This window comes from Corvus moneduloides, chromosome 12 (assembly GCF_009650955.1).
Source record: "Corvus moneduloides isolate bCorMon1 chromosome 12, bCorMon1.pri, whole genome shotgun sequence".
NCBI lineage: Eukaryota > Metazoa > Chordata > Aves > Passeriformes > Corvidae > Corvus > Corvus moneduloides.
This window is the reverse complement of record NC_045487.1, coordinates 17381011-17400970: the sequence shown is the minus strand read 5'-3', so window position 1 is coordinate 17400970 and position 19960 is coordinate 17381011.

Below are 19960 nucleotides of genomic sequence, written 5' to 3'. Positions count from 1 at the left end.
CAGAGTATGTTCCCCTGAGGAAGAAAGAAGCAAGCTCTCCTGAATGATATACCAGCAGAAATCGCTGATATTTTCAACTGCAGTCAACTGTTTCTTCTTCAACAGATTTCTCCTGAACTGAGGTCTGTGTTTCCCCTGTACATTTGTGTTTTACAGTTGTGAACCACAATATTTCTGTTTTATTTCAATCCAGTAGAGGAATTAGAAACTAACTCTCCAAAAGGCTATCTCTGCGTTTATGGCATTATATTTTACTTATGTCCCTCAGTGCAAAAATTATCATAGATTTAACTTGTTTTCCTGTATCTGAACTCCTGTTGTGGAGTATATGCACACTGCATCTTGAGGCATGCAATGTTTCTAGTGCATTTCACATAATGTTACAGATTTTAGCAAATTTATGTCATCCTGATGGTCTTCGAAGGAATTATAATTTCAGATTTACTCATCTACAGCAGCTAGGAACCTCAGACCAATACCAGATGGGAGATGTATTCCTAAATCTTAGAGCTCTGATACTTTGCATTGTAATATTTGAATATTTGAATCAAAAGAGAAAAGTGATAAGAAGGATGCAGAGATATTATTTGGAATACTTTTTATATACAGATTGCAAAGCAGAGAACCTGGCTGGGGAGATGTAGGAATATCCCTAAGAGGGTTCTGAAATAATAGGATGGTACCATTGTGAATAAGAAGTGCTGGAAATCCTTGGGCAGACACAGATTCTAGACAAATGCCCACCCAGCTTCTCATTCACACCCTGCTCCTCAGCTGGATGTGGGGAGAAAATTGGATAAGAATGTTTTGGGGTAAGATAAAGATAGGGAAAATCTTTACCAATTACTGCTGCAGGCAAGGGAGACTCAGCTTGGGGAAGAATATTTTTTATTCCAAGTTAAAGAATTTGAAGGGGAAGCAGAGGGGCAGGAATTGATGTCTGCTCCCTGGGCCAGGGACAGCACCCAGGGAAAGGCTGGAGCTGTGCCAGAGCAGGGTTAGGCTGGATATCAGGGAAAGGTTCTTCCCCCAGAGGGTGCTGGGCACTGCCCAGGCTCCCCAGGGAATGGGCACGGCCCGAGGCTGCCAGAGCTCCAGGAGCGTTTGGGCAGCGCTGCCAGGGATGCCCAGGGTGGGACTGGTGGGGTGTGTGTGCAGGGCCAGGGGCTGAACTGGATGATCCAGATGGGTCCCTTCCAACCCAGCATCTTCCGTGATTCTATGATTCTAAAATAGACTTGGTTTGTAGGAAGCAAAAACTGTTGATCGGCACGCTGGGAAAGTTCCATGGATGGAACTGGCCTGGGAAATCTCTGGTGAGATTGTGTAGACAAATTACATAATAATTTGGTCCTGTGATTGATCCAAAGACATTGCACCAGCCCACCTGGAGAAGGAGAAGGCTGCAGTGCTGGATTTATAGAAGACAGTCAGGTCTGAATGAGTTATTTAACCTTCCTGTATCTTGTATTTCTGCCATGTGCCTGATGCAAGTTTATCTTCTGCTTACTCTGTACAGAGAGTTTTATGTGCAGTTAATTCTGCGGACTATCAGCCAGGATAATTTTGCAGTGTGCATGTATTTCCCAGAAGTGCTGGTGTATGAGGATCTGGGAATAAGCCATTAAAATTTTGTGAGAGCTTTGTTCTTTCCTACGGGGTGTTGTAAATAACTTGCAATAATTTGGACTTAAGCAAAAAGGAATTAAGAAGTTGACTGCTGTTAATGAATACTAATGATTGCTGGAAACATGATCAATGTGAGGCACATATATTAGTGAAGGTGCCCTTCCTAAACTTCATTAATCACCAAGATACCTAGGAAGCAACAAATAATTCCTTGCTATTTGGTAACAGCTAAAGGAAGAGCCAGTTTGTAATTGGCGTTAAATTCTGCATTCCTGTCTCATACTGACGTAAAGCAAGATTGCTGTAGGTTTGTGCTGGCATAAGCAAAAGATGTTTAATGCCCAACTGGTGCAAAGGTGCCTGAATAAATGACTAATCCTGGTGGAGTCAACCAGGTAAGGTGTGAGTTTATGACCAATCCTGGATTTCAAAACAAGTCTGGAAGGGCTCCCATCTGGGCAGAGTGAGGCCTTGGCTGTGTACAGTCAATAGGATCGTAATGTCTTCTGAAATCCCATATGGTACAAAGACCCATCCTTCTTCTTTTCTCTAATTAAACACTATCATCATAACAGAAAACTTCTAAACACGTTTTTAATAAAATACTAAACATGTTTAACTTACTATATGAAGGCCTGGCTTTTATCTTTGTTATTTTTCAGATTGTGAAGTTTTTTAAGGTTTTCTTACTGTGCATCGGGTATTCCTTCCTTAGCTCTACTAATTTTTGTAACGACTAGGCAGAGATTGTGCCAGGAAAATATCTTGTGCTACTGAATTTATTTCTAATGTATATTTTCAACCTGCTACTTGATTTCTTTGCTTTGTTAGTCTTATGAATGGTATTGATGATAAGGTATGAATTTATAATGGAGGTATCTGTTGTGTTAAACTTATTGCTGTCTAGCAATATTCACACTTGGCTAAGCTTGGAATGTTTTCTTTCTTCTTAAGAATCTCCGCAGAAAAGTTTTGTGGCGTTTAATTTTTTCAATTCAGAATTTCACTCACATGGAATTTTTTGATATCCGTGTTTGAAGGAGCTCTTCTAGCCCAGTCAAATTGATTTTTGACTTGCAGTTAGCCCAGGCCTGATTTTAACTTCTTGATTTACGTTGTCATCTTCTGTTTCATTTCAAGAAAATGCTTTTTCACCTCTTTGTCCTCCTTATTGACTTGAAGTTTCCTATCCAGCTCTTTCATTTAAGTCACAAGCAGGCCAACTGTGTCTAGAACTTCAGACCTCCTCAGCACTGTGTGCTGTAATTTTACTGTTCAGTAATTAGTTCCTTCAGCAATTCACTCAGCAACTGCTCTTCCTAGGAAGTTGCATTAGATTCCATTGATAACCTGCTGTGGAGAGTTCTTTGAAGAAGTTTACCTTTCCCAAGTGTGATTTTTCTTTTTTTCTGGGCTTTCTTGTGCTCATTTACACTCTCACAGTAAAATATCTTGTAGGAATATGAAGATTCTCAATTTGGAAACTTAAATGCTGTAAAAGAATTGGGTTTTTGCTATTCAGTAGGGATGAAATTGGAGCTCTTTTGATAATTTTCCCCAATTTCCCAAGTAAATTAGATTTGGTGTTAAAAAAAGGAAAGGGAAAATAGGCAAAGCAAAGGTTTGCATGTGCCTTCTGGAGAGCCTCTCAGCAGAAATTCTCTGGGAATATTTACCTTTGTCACTAGATTTGGAGAACAAAGCAGATAAGTGACATCTCCTCTGTGCCACCACCAGAAAAAAAAAACAACAACAAAACAGCAAAACATTTTCAGGCACAGAATGAGCTGTTCATTGTATGGCAGTGGCAGAAATACTTTTAACTTTATTCTTAGGATCGTATATTAGACCCACGGTAAATTTAGCATCTTTTCTTCTGGAGCATTTTTATTTTCCTGCCGTAAAGAGAGTGCAGATACTGCTCATGTTTAACCTTCAGATTCCAACCCTAAGGATCATGGCTTTCTTTTAGATCATCACCCAGAGAAATTTCAAGGGAAGCTGCTTTTATCAGTGAAATAACATACTCTCTTTCTTCTCATGTTTGCTTTTGTCTCTGTCTCTACAAGAAGCAGCTTCTGGGAGGAAACTTCCCTGTGAAAACTTTAATGTTCATTCCCGTGGTGAGGTGCAGAGAGTTCCAGCCCTGCTGGTCTCTGAGCCCACAGCTTCAGGTGGAGGGGAGTGCTCTGTGCATGGAAATAATTTGTGCCTGGGGTTGGTGTCCACAGCTGAGGGAGGAGATTTAGTCTGGCAGTGCAGCTGGGAGTGTTTTTGTGAAGCTGCTTTTCACTGTGAATTTAGAATATCAAAAGTGGATTAGGCTGAACCCAGGGGGTTTTAGGTGATGTAGGACCTGGCCATGGAGGAGTTCTTGTCTCGTTCCCTTCAATAAACCCCAAAAGTTTTCAGGCCTTTTGTTTTCCTGTATTTTTACACACTTACATGAGGAAAACATTTGTACTCCACAATATTCTTAATGAACAGTTATAAAAAGTAGCTGAGTTACTCCTTTTGACTGAATAACACAGTTTTGTATAATAATTGTGTGTTTACTGGCAAAGGATAACATAGCTGAGTAAAAACCCATGGTTACTCTCACAAAAAGATGGTAAAGCCTGGCTTATTAATCTGAGTGTAAAAGATAAGGAGAGGCTGACTGTGGTTCACAGCAGTTTGCTATAGACAAAATTCTTCTTCACACATTATGGTCACAAATTGTCACTCAGATGTTTCAATGATAAATATTTAATTATCCCATAATCATTCTGTAATTTGTTTCTACCCTTTATATTGCACGGTGATTATTTTATAATTAAATATTAATTTAATAACGTGATTATGTTTGTGTTGGAGCACAGAATTAACATTAAGTTAATTATGAAATTTTTCAGATGAAGCAATTTGAAGTAGTAACCTGTCCCTTTTCCCAGAAGAAATGGAACAAGGATTGTATTCAGAACATATTCCAGGGTAGTAAAACAGGATAATCTCATGCATGAGTTATGACAGACCTGTGGGGACTGGGGTAGTTTATTGGCATTTAAAAATGCTTAGAGACTTGATGCTGGTTTTAGCTGGTTAATACTTCAGCAAGGCCTGATGATTCTTGTACTAGTGGTTGTTTCCAGGAGAAATTAGCATTCAGATTATCTTGGCTGTTCAAGATGCTGATTTTCATATGCAAAGACATCACAACTACACCGGAAACATTTTGTAGTGGAATTATGGAGCTAAAAAATGTGCACCCCGAGGCTGGCAGGGAATGTTCATAGGATACTGAATAGATCAGGTGTTTTGGTTTCTAAATGAGTCGCCTCAGTGTCTAATGAGTTCTGAAAAAGGAAAACATTGGGGACTAGGTCAATATTTAAAAAGGCCCAACTTGTTTAATTCTGAGATATTAATTCCTGGGGCAATATTAGGAATACTAAAATGCTGTGGAAGGGTTCTACCTAGATAACAATAGGGTTTACCTCTGTTTGTACCATGCTTTTTGCATAATTTTAAAACCAAAAGAAAGAAAGTAGTTACCTTTAACAAATAAAACCACTTTCTATACTGGTCTTGATGTGGAATTATGAATTATGTGGGGTTTTTTTCCAATCAGAGGAAATATCTTCATTCTGAAGTTGGGTTTACTGAGGAAAAGATTGCTTCATAGCAATGTGGAACAGTGTGTTTGGAGAGAGTGCAACTCTAAAACCATCATTCTACCCTATATTTTTTGGTTTTATTTTATTTTTTTATTGTATCGCTCCTTGCCAAATGGCCTTGTCTCTGCTTGGGCTGAGCTTTGTGCTACTGAAGGTGCTGCCTAAAGTCACTTAACACAGGCTCCCAGGCTATTTAAGGAATTAATAAAAGAAACAGGCTATTTGATAGCAAATGCAACTTGCTCTTGCAGAAACGCGAGTCGTGTCTCCTCTTTGTTTATCTCAGCACATTTCTGATATCCTTTGCAGTAGCTCATCACATGACTGAATTCAGCCACATAACCTTGGCATCCTCAGTGCATCACCAGGAGTGGTTAATATTGTGCTATCTGAAACAGGGGACAGTGTTTGATAACCTCCTTTCCTCCCTCTGCATTGCTGTTGTTCCTTATCAATCTGCTGCAGTTGCAGAGTGCAAGTCACAGCACTGGAAGTTATTTATAGTAAACTTTGGGAAAAGTCAAGTACTGTAGGCTGTTTAGATGTTTTCATTAGCAATATTATTTCTGGTTTATACTGTCTGAAGGTATGCCAAATCAATATCTTTCTTAAGAACAATATTTAATTAATTTTTTTAAAAGGACTGTTTTTTGATCTTAGCTTGATAAATTCTTTCCTTGCAGAAAAAGAATGTGATAAAACTAATTATTGTTTCTTTTTACATCTTTTATCTGATTTTGGATACATTATAAATATAGCCAGCATTATTCATAATTCAACATTAGGTTTGGAACTAGACACTTTAGGTATCAAATAAAGGTGTTCAGATAAAGAAGAAACCTGGAAAGCTGATATAAAAACCTTAAAGAATGAAAAGAACATAGTGTTACTCATTGGATATCAGCAGAAATATCTAAATATTCCTCTTCAGGTAAAGCCATAGCTGTCTATCACTTTCACAGTTGCATGGTCACTTGTGTCCATCTGGAGTCTGATGCTTTGCTGACCACTCATTGACCTGAGTCAACCCCAGGAAAAACACCTCCAGTCCCCGTTTCCTCATCCAGAAAAATCATCATTCTGGGTAATTATCCCGAGTTCCCTCAGCAAGGGATCAGTCAAGCTGCAACCCAACCACATGGAAAATGTGTCCAGGAGAGAGGCTGAACAGGAAAAAGAGTTTTGTTCGATAGAAGAGGGAGCAGGAGATGTGCTCCACAGCAGGATGTAAACTGCTTTAAGTGCCCTGTACTTGGACCTGAGGAAAATGAGGCAAATATGCTGGGCCAGGAGGAGAGAGAACCCCTTTCTCTAGTTCAGTGACGAAGGTTAATGTAGAAGACAAATGCTGCTGAGGTAAAAGCCAAAGGCACCCTTGCTCTAACTTAGGTCTGGTCTCACCAGAAAATCATGTTTGTAACACCTGAAATATTACTGGAGAAAGTCTACTTGCTTGAAGGGACTAGATGAGTGTGGGTACAAAAATGCTGCTAGCGAGGATTTTCTTGCTATTGTCTAAGCCCATGAGAGACTTTTCTCTCTCACAGAAGAGGTAGCAGAGTTCTGTAAACAACCAAGCCACCTGCAACCTTGAAAAGTCTTGTTTATGGTACAGTAGAAAAATATTTTGATAATGGATGTTTTAGGATTTTAGCCAATCACCCCCAAGGGGAGGCTGATCCTTGTCCAATTAGACTATGAAGAAAAAGTCTATAAAAGAGTTTGTAAAATAATTAAATGAATCAATTTTGCTTCACAATTCCTGCCTGCTGGATCTTCTCTCCTCCTCCCTACGGCTGCGGGATACGGTGATATACCCTAGGGTAGTTTTTTTTTAAAAGATGAGAATTTTGCTCTTTCAGATTAAAGCACATAAATTTCCTTTAAATCTTAATTCTGATGCATACATCTAACTTGGAATCTTCTTGGTCTCTTGTCTACCGGGATGAGATTTAGAAGGGCACATTTGGTGTTTCCAATTAAGGTTTCGCACATTTGAAAATGCAGAGCGTGTTCCCAGTAGGATTTAAGGAAGTGGTGGTATGAATCTTAGGAGGATGAGGCACTGAATTATACAAAATGACAGACAAACCACTCAGAACTGGGTGAAATAGCAGGAAGTACTGACTGCAGGTGCATAGTTGTCTAGGCTGTCACCATGCTCATGAGCATGAGGCTCTCGGTTTTCTGAGAAATTTTCTTCCCAATAGTTCTTCACTAGAATTAATTTTGTATGTTCTCTTACAGAGAAAGAAGAAATGGAATAGACTCTCAGTAGAAGGAATAGACTCTCCTACTACCTTTTGAATAGTTTTCCAAAGGCCTTAGTGAAGCAGCAGCTTTCACTTGGGAAGTGTGGATGCCAGCTTTATTTGCAGCTGCTGGAAAGCTCCTCTTCCTCAGAACCAGAGTTATGTTCTGTCTGTGCAAGATGGCCAGATGTTTTTGGTTCATTGCTATTCCAGAGAGTGCAGAGAAGTCACACCCAAAAAAGAACTGACCAATCTAAGTTTTGTCTGAGCTTCCTGCAAGTTTTGCACAGGTTTTCCAGTTGCAAGTTTTCAGTCTGGAATCTTGAAGCAGTGGGTTGGAGCTGTCTTAAAAATGTTTCCAAAAGAAGGAAGTAGAAAGCAAGTTGCTGAGGTTTAATGTGGAGCTGAAAACTTGCATACATATTTTATTGAGTCTCTGGATATCCTCACAGTGAGCAAGAGACTGAGTCACACAGATGTGCACTGCAGAAAAGACTCTGAGGTTTCTCCTGGCAAGCTTAACTCCTGAGGTCTGATTTAATACTGAAACCATCTTCTGCCCCTTTGATGTGGGTTAAGCTCTTTTCATCATGCCTGTTTAGGAGCTGTTTATATTTCACTTAACCTTTCCCTTTGCATTTGTTTAATTAAAAGATTTCTCGAGAAGTCACATCACTGCAGTGCCACGTTCCACCGCCTTTGTCAAGATTATATAGAAGTGCTTCTCTAATAATTGTCCTGGGATTTAGGAGAATTCTGCAAACAGGTCACCTCCCTGCCTCTGAGTCTGTTTCCCATATTAAACAGATTGCCTCTCTGCCTGTCATACCTTGGAAGTCTGGTTTATCACACCACAAACAGGTACAGAAGTGAAGGAAATCTCTCTCAGATAGCTGTTTGCATCAATTGCTAAAGTTAATTTATGATCACTATATTAAATCTATTTAGTTTTGTAAAAGGACTGTAAATTAATTCTGTGATTTGGGAACACGCTGAAGTTATTACTGCACAGCACCTTATTAAAATATTTGAGAACTTCTTGCCTGTACAAATACACTGTGATGCTCTGATAGTCTCAGTGGCTTTTAGCTGTGCTACTGTAGCACTGTAATAAATTTCTTTAATATAAGAGAAACTTTGGGTGATGATTAAACATTGCTTTGTTTAATTATATGCTGTATTTGATTGCACATATATATTGAGCCTCTTTTAGGTGTAATTCATAGTACTTAATAGAATCCTTTCTTGAAATTTAGATGCTGCATCCAATATATTTTGCCATTGGTATTTCAGACACTGTAGTGTCTGTAGATACTTTGTTAGTGGAAAAAGTATCTTTATTTTCATCATGCCATGTTACAGGAGGCAACAAGAAAAACACCAAATTCAGCGCTGTTTTCTTCCAAAATTCCTTCTTTGAATCCATTCTGTGAGACAAAAAATAGCCTGTGAAGTCATTAAAGATAAATTTATTAAAAAAACCTCCCGGTATTATATTCAAAAGGCATCAGTTTTTATGTTGAAGTGTCATCACTGGTGTAAAACACAGGACATTAATGAAGTGGGAGCAGATATCTTTCACAGTAGAGATGTGAAAAGGTAAATTTAACACCTCACAGTTGTTAAGTGCATAAATCACGAATGGCTCAGCAGTAATTTAATCCTTTGTCAATCAAAGTATTCACTATTGAGAAAACATTTCTCTGAGAATGCTATGTTTAATGGAAATGCTTGTTAGGTGGAGAGGCAAAGTGTAATTTTACCAGCATAACACTGAGCGTGGTGCATTTTGAAACAGTTTGTGAACCCTGAGATATCAAAAAAGAGGAGTTTTATTGCCGGTAGTCATGTTTTGTTGTTATTTAAGAATTCTGTTTAAATAACACAATGGCAAATAGACAAAGCACTTCCCCATTCAGTACCTACATAATATTTAGTGGTGTTCTACATTGGCCTTACTGCACAATAGATGAATAATTCAAAGGATTCTCAGGAAAGTACTTTAAAATTGTATGGACAGTGAAATCATTAAAATTCGGGTGAAAAGGCCAGTAAAATATTTACCAATTCTTTGACTCGGGTTTATGGCAGCCTGTTTTTCACACAGGCAGGCTGGGTGGAAATAAGCGGAGGTTTGGGTCGGTGAGGGAGAGAAAAGGTCTGGCTCTGTCTGTGGCACACGGAGGGATGGGGACTGCAGCTCTCATTCAGCCGGGCTGGTGCTGAGCCCCGAGCTCATCAGCAGGTGACAGCTGTCCTGCGCTGCGGCTGCTCCTGCCTCTGGAAGCAATTGTCGTCTGGAAGTGATGCCCTCCACCCCGCTGCTCTCCCCCGGAGGGCGAATCGTGCTCCCCACCAGCACGACTGCTCTTTGGAAAGCTCCCTGCCCCATTTCAGGCAGCAAGCTGGGTTCAGAGAGGCTGGCTCCAGAAACTGGCTGGAGCCACCCTGCTCGTTCAGGGGAGAATGGCACTCGCAGACGGAGCTGTGAGAGGAGAGAGAGGAGGAACAGCCGCAGAAAACTTGGCAACAGCTTTTTGTCTGGCACATCTGGGCCTGGAAGGGAGCTGTGTCCTCAGCTGTTCTGCAGCACAGGCTCTGTTGTGGCTGACAGCGCTCGCTGCCTCCTGCAGCAGCACTGCCTGGCTCCTGGGGCTGTACCAGCCCTCTGGAATTACCTCTGCCTGGCAGAGCCCTCACGCTGGACTGATGCTTGCATGAAATATGGATCCAATCTCGAGGACAGGCTCTGAACTGTCTTTTTCTTCCCTAGATATAATTAAGTATGGTTCAGCAGGTTAATTTGAGTGCTTAAGCACTCTTATATTGAGGATTAGGGTAAAGCAGATGCAGACACATAGTTTTGCCATAATTTACTGCAATGAGGTGAGGTATATTTATGACTTCAGTGATCATGAGCATATAGAAAGTAGAAATTAAGCTTCAGAAACCTCCAAGCAAAGTTAAGTCTTCTGTTTTGATAAGGACAATCACTTGTTTGTAATGACTTAAATGCTCAGCGTCCCAAAAGGAAACAAAATAGCGAAAGAGCACGAAATAGGTAATTATTGTTTAAAGCTGAGGAACAAAGTGTTTAAATTTGCCAGAATGAGTGTCCATAACATATATGCAGGTACAAATATAAGTTTTTGTCAGTCGCTTCTTAGTGTTCCAGAAAACAGGACAAATAAGAATTGTATACTGTTTATGTATGTTGTCTAAGCTTTCAAAAAGTGAGTTACATTTTTGGGTCATAATTTTGCCAGGGAAGATCTATTTATTACCCAAGTGTGATGTCACTCAGCAGATACCCTGCTGGCTTCATTTGCAGTGAGCAGTTCTGCAAAAGCAGAGACAACTCTTTTCCTTTCCATCTGCTGCTTAGTTAAATCCCTATTACGTTGGGTTGGTATTTATATAAATTGCTGGTAAATTCTTTGCCATTGCTTCAGATGGTAACTGCTCAGATTTCAAGATCCCTTTCCTCAAATTAACATGAGAGCTCATGCTGTTTTCAATTATTACAATTCATTCTGTTTGCTTTGTAAAGAACTTTTCTGCATTCCAGCGAGGCACCAAAATTAAGTTTTCCATCGAATCACTGGAATACCACTAGAACAGTGTTTTTGTGGTGCTGCCCATACAGTGGTTTCCTTTGGGCCCAGTGCTCCTCTCTTTGAAAGCCAGCCCCTAATGGGCTCAGAGGGAGGCAGGTCAGAGCCTCGGTGAAACACAGAACAGCCTCCCCAGAAGAGCCTCAGAATTATCACTGTGATTCCAGCACAGTGAAAAAAAAAGTGAATTTTAGTACATCTGGCATCACACAGTGAAGATACACACAAGAGTGACTGGTGAGAGTCCTGGTGGCTCTTTTTGATTGCAGGATTTCATTGCCTGAGCTGCTCACTTTGCATCCATTGACTCAGGGAATAGGTTGCCCTGTAGTGGCAGAATCTCAGAAGAAGGCAGTTTGAGAACTTGCTTGTGGTATTTCATATCCTAATTTATGCAACGGATTTTGAGTTGCTGACATAGGAGTGCGGGGTTGGGGTTTCTTTCCATTTATTTTATTTGAGATTTTTTTGACTGTAGAGGCTGCTCTGGTCCACTTCTGTTGCTTGCACGGAATTGAAATAGTATTCAGAGTGGTGGGCAACAGTACAACAGCCACAGTCAGAAAATAGAAATGGGTCTAGAGCTGCACTCACTATTTATGTGTGCGTGGGAAGCGTGTGCAATCCTGGGACAGGCTGCATTGTGGTCAGTAACTTGCACTTCTCGTGGTTCAAACGATCCACATGCAGGCTGTCAAGGGTGACACATTTATCTAACGCCTTGTGACAGATTCAGCGCAGTCCTGAGCTGGCAGACGCACTGTTTGGACCAAATGTTCCACCACCAACGCGTTAGGCAAGGAGCCAGCAACTGTTTGTCATGCAAATATAAATAACTGATACCACAGCAGTGGTGTCTTGCTGCAGAAAATCTGCTTTCTGCTACAAGCAGAGTTCACTGGTTCTATTTGAACCATAGAGGATGAAGGAATATGTATTTTTTTTTTTTTAAATTGCATGTTCAAGTGTCAGAGAACAATTGTTAATATGGTTATAAACTCCGTAGTGTTTAAGAAGTCATGCTTGGACTCTCTGCTGGTACCTTTCTGTGTGTTTTTGAATGCTCTGTGGCAGGGTTTGGACCCCTCTCAGTGCCAGCACGCAGCTTCCAGGGCAGTTTAATCGTCCTGTCTGTCCAGACCTGTGATCACACAGGCAGGGAGAAGGCTGATCCTTGGAAATGAGCCCTGGAGTCCTGGCTGAGGTCCTTTCCCACTTTATTTCATAGGTACCTGCTCACTGCTGGTCAGCTGATGGTCCAGGAGAGCAGAGCTGTTCCTCTCTGGAGCTTCTCTGTGTCCATGTGTGGGAACAGGGCACCACCTCCCCTGTCCTGGGTTAAAGAGCAGCTGTGACGTTCCCAGGACACTGTGCATCTGTCCAGCTGCTGAGATACACAATCAGGAATGCATTTTTCTACGGAACCTAGATTTTCAAGGTCTCCGCAGCTGGCTGGATGTTTAGAGCCAGGCTACCAGGGAGACGGAAGTTGTAAACTCATCTAACAACAGGTTTACTTGCAGCATAACAGATTACTTCCAGTGTGATACAGGGCATTAAGGAGGTAATGAGCAATATCTTTTTTGTTACAATAATTTAAAAAGGTATTTTAAATCCTCCCTGATTAAGACAGTTCTTCTGTATTTGCCTTCCTCCTTTTCTAGTGGAAGACCTGATGATCTGAAGGCCTAGGTTGTATCTTTATTTGGTTTGCAACGCTGTTGGCAACTTACTGAACCAAGTAAAAACATTTTAGTGTAATATCTCTGCTTGTGATAAAAGTTAATAAAGTTACAGCCTCCCACTTTAAATCAGCTCTTCTGTTCCTAATTCATTTGTGCTCTTGTCCTAATCGATAGAGGCACTGCTGCAGTGAAACTCAGCAGCTGTTAACAAACCCGCTACCATAAAGGCTCAGAACAAAACTGGAAATGCAAAACAAGGTATTTCTGGGAAGACAAGTTGTCACAACTGCCTGAAATTGAATTTGGATTGGTGAAGTGTATGGGGACCTTTATTTATCAGAAAGAGTTCATTTCTTGACTTTCATAGAAGCATCAAGAAGCAGGTGAACTTCTCTCCCAGGATCTCTTCAGAACACAAAGGGTGAAACCACTGATTCAAACCCTGCTTCTTAAATAACTTGTGTGTCCTCGGTGTGTGTGTGGCATAACCAGAGTCACTGTGACACTGTGGTGTCTTTTGGAGATGAGTGATTGCAGATCTGTTCTCTCAGTTTCTTAAAGTATCATTCCCAGTCTTGTTTTCTGTTTGTTTCTAAAATACTCATGCTTCAGTTTCTGGGTAAACTGTGTTTGATAATGAAAGCTCTGCCTTTGCTATCACAGAACAGTTCCTTATCCTTCTCTTTTGCTGTAAACAAGGATAAATGGTTATGCTCCCTTAAAGCTGAAGTCTTATGTCAGTCACACCATATAAACATGTTCTCTTTTTCTCTCGCATTAGTGTCAGGGAAGAAAATGACAGCACTGCTGATTTCCTTCATCCTTTTACTTGTTTCAAATCTTGGAGTCATGATACATAAGCAAACCCAGGACTATTTTATCCAGCCCAAAGCTGATGTGCAAAATGTAATTATCTTGGACAGGGACATCTCTCTGTAACCTGCCTACTCAACATGTCTGGTCTTTGTTCTCTGGCAGTGTTAAAGCTGGTGTCTTATTTCACTTTATCTCTGCTATTGCTCAGCATCTTTCACTCCGCCTCCAATGTTTGTTTCTGCAATGTCTTGCTCAAAAATGTAAAAGGTGTCCCGTCATAAGTAAACACACCAGAAGCGTGTAGCAGTGAATGAACAAATTGTTATTTGGCATCCTTCTTAAAAGTTGCTATCTTCCTGTCTTGGCTGTTCATTAAGACAGATGCATTAAACATCTGTACTGGTCATCATTCACTGCCAGGATCCTGGCTCCTCCAGCACAGCTGAAAAGCCCATTTCACTAATCGAGGAGAGAGTTAGCTGCAATCATTCTGACAATAATGGTTTCATGGTCATCCCTCACTGGAGAAGGAGGGAGCTGTGAATGTGCTGTGCACATGTGCTAAATAATACCACCCAGGATTTCCCAGTGTACAGGCTAGAAGGCATTCAGAAACATTAGTCCTGTCTTAAAGCTAATTATTGCATGGGAGTCTAGTTCAATATTCAGTGCCATTACTGATGTAAAGGCTAAAAGTATAATTGCAGGGCAGCTCCGAAAATTGGACTCCTGCTAGGTACCTCTCCAGGTACACATTTTATTGCTGTATGCTGGATGTTTGCTGTGTTTACAGAATAGGTAGATATTTATCAAAAAGATCTCATGGTGCTTTGTGCAGCAGGGATTGCAAGCCTACAAACATTATTTAACCCAATGAATAAAATAATTCTTTTTCCCCCTTTTATAGTCTGTCACTGTCACATTTTTAAAAGGTGTGAATCTCCTTTGAGCCCTCCCACTAAATTTGCAAAATGAGAAATTTTACAATATTTTCCATTAATCTGTGAAACTTGGTGCTATGTTGGAACTCAGTTATGTGTTTTATGATGGACATACTTCAACAAATTTACTTAAAAATGTGGTTGCTAGTCATGAAAGCAAAAGCTGAATTTTTTTTATTCATGGGCAAATTTTATGTGGTGGGGAAGTGCAGAAGGTGTATTGCCAGTGTTCTTTAGAAATACGACAGGTTTTCCACAAATACACTTAATTTTAATATTTGTTTAAAATTTTTGCAAACTTTTTAACAGATACATTTTATAGTCTCATACTGAAGAAAGGCTTTGCGTTTTGGGAAGCCACAAGAACACTATCTGAAATTCAGAGAAAGTAATACTTCGGTCTTGAATAATGTCCCTAAAAAATGCAGCAAAATTTTCTCACAAAAAGCTTTGTCATGAACAAAGGACTCACAAGTTTTAGTGTCATGTATTTGAATATCCTAAAATGAATAAGTGCAAAATGCATTAGTGGACATGTTCAAAGCAATAGATAAAAGTGTTACCCTGCTACCTATACAATACTTTTTTTCTTCCATCTTTGATGGACTCAAACTGGCAGAGAGTAGGATTGGATTGGATACTGGGAAGGAATTGTTCCCTGGGAAGGTGGGCAGGCCCTGGCACAGGGTGCCCAGAGCAGCTGGGGCTGCCCCTGGATCCCTGGCAGTGCCCAAGGCCAGGCTGGCCATTGGGGCTTGGAGCAGCCTGGGACAGTGGAAGGTGTCCCTGCCATGGCAGGTTTGGAATGGGACGAGATGTTGCCTCTTCAGCTCTGCCTGGTATCTGTTTCTTGCTTTGCAGGTGCATTGAACATCACAGTTCCCAGCTACCATGGAGTTTGTTCTTTAGGAGACGAGTGGGTTAAAACAAATTTCTTTGTTTTGAATTGTTGTTTCCTATGGGATGTGTTTGGGCAAACACAAAGGAACTGGTAAAACAATAATCAGCAGAACTGCACAGACATGGTGCTGATGGCAGGAGGGTATGCAAGGAGCACAGATATTTGCACCGTCCCACATTTGCTGCTTGTGGCTGGATCTACAGATGTTTCTTGAAAAACTAAGTGAAATGTGCAAAGATTTATGGTAGTTCTTAGTTTTTAAGATATATTCTACAGTCCTGAGATGTCCCAAGAAAATTCCCTCTCTTGGGTAAAACATTTTCAGTGTGCCCACATTGATTTCTAAAGTACTCACTGATTAGAGCACAAACATTTACAGTAAATAAGTTATCTGTGAATTCAAGTAGGGGTTTTGTCTTTAAACAGCTTGTGCTTTTAACACATTTCTTCTCAAGCCATAATTATCCAGTAAGTCATTTCATGATTCTTGTTCCCAAGACAAACAGCACACTGTAACAGTTCATGTTCAAGGAGTCAGGAGCAAGCTTGTGATTAGTGCTGGAGCTCTGATTGTTGTCAGGTCACAAGGAGGGAACTCTGCTCCAGAGTGATTGACGTGACTGTGATGGGCAGCCAAAGCTCTGGGAACGTCTTCATCCTCCTGAAACAAAGTACAAACTCTAGAGCTGATGCTCTGTGGGCTACTCCTCATTTCATGCCTTAGTCTGAGGAGAGGTCAGACTGGTGAAATTATCTAACCATTATAACTGCTGTGCTTTCTGCCTTTGGGGAAAGGCAGCTCCTTTTATATTCAGTATTCCTGGTGCAATGAAACAGGCTAGAAAACTGGAAGTGCCTTTGGAGGGAATCCGTTCTTATCCTCGCTGTTCTACACTGAGAAAACATTTGCATGGGGAATAAAACCTCACTGTATTGCAGAGCCTGATGCAGTCCCAGATGTGGAGAAATCAGGAAATGCTTACCTAAAGCAAGTGATTTCCCCAGCGTACACAATGTGTAAAAGGTAGCAGATAGTGGTGTTGTTTAAGAACTTTTTTTAACATTAATAACGTGAATCATGCACAACCTAAGAGTATTAATCTTATTTGCATATAAATATATATATGTGTGTGTGAATGTGTGCACATGTACATAACATAAAAAATACAAAGTGTGCTGATTGGTCTAATTAGGTTACAGTGATAAGTGTCTTTAGTAGGTGGAGGTTCCATGAAATAAATCTCATTTCTCCTCTAACTGGCTGCAATTTTCTTAACTCTTTCTTAATTTATCTTCCTGTTCATAACAGCTAGAACTCAGTACTACAGAGCTAGAGACAGAACATCAGATGTTTGAAGTGACCTCCCTTCTTGTACCTTCTTCTACATTTATTTATTTTTTATGCAGTGGGTGTGCTCAGAATTAAGTTTGTTACAAGATTTTGCCTGGGCAATTGTCTTGTCTTTAAAGGATGAAGGGCAGAAGTGTTTCCTTTTTTTTGTTGACCACGGGTCAATTGAACTTAGTTTAATTTGGACCCAAAAGCTTCTCTTTACTACACATCACAGTATAAAAATCCAATTGTAGTTTTGATAAATGGAATCAAATCTATTTAATATTATTTGGGCCTCAATGCAAAATTTAAAAGTGTACTGTGAAAACTACATGGTCCTCTTTCTTGAGCCAAGTGACAAACATGAACTTCATATCAGAAGGAAAAAAACTGCAGAGGAATTGTGCACTTTCAGGTAAAGTAGTTTCTGTGCAGAGGATCCCATTCGTATTCCTTTAATTCAGGAAGAATTTCTCCTCATAACAAGGCAGAAGGGTCACATGCATGTTTCCAAATCAACTCTGTATTGGGATTCATTATTAGCAGTAAGAAGGGAGAACGATATTGTGTGGAATCCCAGAAACAAATAAAAATGTTTTATTTTATTACATATTCCTTTAGCTATTTTTATTTTTATTTTTATTTCTTTTATTACTCCTAGGCTAAGCTTTTTTTGACTGGCTCCCTGACTGAGCTCAGATTTAGTTTGATGCATTTCCATCTTTGTCATTAATACAAGCACAGGTGATAGCTGTGAGACACTTGCTAGAGATGATACCCTGAACACTTCTGTAGTAATTCAGAAAAGTGACTATTCTGCTTTCTGCCTCAATCTTGTTGCAGTCCAGTGTGGCATGGCAGTAACTACAGGTAGATGTCAGCGCTTCTGATCATTAAAAGAGGTTTTTCTGTACACTTCTTACAGAGTACTGAAGTTAAATACGTTGGGGTTTTTTATATATTGTATTAGATTTAGAGTCCTCTGATCTCAGTGGAGAAATTCCCGTTTTGTTTAGTGGATTTTAGATGTAGCCTCTCATAATTTTTCCTCTAGATTATTGTGTGTGAGCCTTATTCCTTCGAGAAAATGAATGAAGAAATGTCTCTTCCTTTTGTCATACAAGTGTAAGACAGACTTTCTTTACCTCTTCATCTGCTTTGCAAATATTTTACCTGATATTTTTCAGAGTGGAAAAATATTACTTTTTATGGAAATTAATAATGTTCAGCTAGGATACATTAAATGTATGTAGTGGGGCTTGTTTAGACTTATATACAAAATGTCTCTATTTCAATTTTAAGTGATAAAAAATTCTATTTTTTGTTAGAGCATGCTGTGTATGTGCACAAATTACAATTCTACTTTCAGTAAATGGAAAATAATAGTTATTTACTTGGTAAGATTAAGGCATAAAGATATATATAGAAAAATGTTATTTTATCATTTTCCACTTTTTTTTTTTCCTTCATGTTCCCTCTCTGTCTGAGAAGTATATCAACCCTCTCATATTTTATAATTATGCCTGAGATCAAATGGTTGTGGGACTGGGATGTTGCAGAGACTTGAGGAATGTGCCCAGTCGATAACAATGGTGCTTGTACATAAAAGACAATAAAACAGGTGATAAAGCACAATCTGTTTGCTCAGTGTTGTTGATACCTTGATCAGGATGTGAAGAGAAACATTTCATATTGGTTTAGTTTCCTGTTCAATAGAATTTAGAACAAATATTTCCTCAAAAGGGAAAGGCTTAACTTTCTCATTCAGTTGTGTTTGATGTGTGTTCTAAGGCAATTAAACAAGGGAGATCCACATAGCCTGGAAGTACCTAAAGCTGCAAATATTCATGTTTGAACAACACAGAGTGATGCAGGTTTGATGTTCAGAGCACCTGAACACCATTGTGCAACAAAAAGCTTGTATTTTCCTTAAATTTCTGCTCAGTTGTTCATGATCTGATGGAAATCTGGTTTTGGTAATAGGGGAGTTTTAGCTTTTTAAGAAACAGAAATCATAAATAGGCTCAGTGCACTTTAAAGACTTAGATTTTGTCGTAGTTGATGGCTCCTTGTGCTGGACTTAGCATAATTCAATTACCTGTGTAAACTGTATGCTCTGTACTGGGGCTGCATTCTCTTGCTGCCACTGAGTACGAGGCACCAGGGGGATTTGCTGTATCATGAATCTTCAACCAGCACTTGGGGTTTAAGGTGATCCTGGCTCTGGTTGCATCCCACCCTTGTCAGAACAGGCTGGCTGAACCTCCTGGACTCTCCAAGCAGAGAACTTCTTTGTCTCAGCTCTGTTTGGCGCTGAGTCTAAATCCTAAGTCAAGTGTAAATACTAAAATGTTAATCAAGAAGTGGAATATTGTTTGGAATGTACATAATGTGCTGTGAGATAATGCAGTGTAAGAAGTTCAGAGATGTGCCATGGCTGGAGAGGAGCAAGTATTATATTATTATAAATTATATTTCCTTCCTCTGGAGAGATACAGAGGTCAGCTGAGCAGGATAGCAGCACTTTTGTACCATTAATGACATTTTCATCATGATTAGAAAAAATTAAATGTATGAAACTGCTGTTATTAGACTGATCCCAGATCTGAGCAAAAGAGCAGCGAGATGGAGGGAGGGAGGACTGATGTTCCCTGTTGATGTGGTTCTCCTTTCCTCTGGCATGGCAAAGGACTATTCCTGGCTTTATGCAGAGAAAAAGAGGAAGCAGTTTGGAAAGATCATGAAAATCACGTTTCTAAGCTTCCAAAAACATAACAAGGCTTGTGTCAATTGAACTGTGTCGATGAAGGCAGGTTTGAGGACATGTGAAAATAAGGAAGTGCTGCTGCTGTGGCTCTCCAAAGGGCCAAGCAGGAGATGTGTGACCATCATGGATATCTCAAGGCTGCTGCTGTTGCAGTTTCCATGGTGGGAAGGCGTAGTTCCTGCTGATCGTGTTTGCAAACAAAATTCCAGCAGACCTGGCTGGACCTTTTTTTGCTTTATCTCGACCCCTACATTGGTCTGCTTCATCTCTTCAAGAGTCAGCCTGTTCTGCTTCAGAATCCTCAAGATTTTCTGGTTTTATGTAGGTACAAGGTGAGAGTGAAATACTGGTGCCTGTTCCATTCAG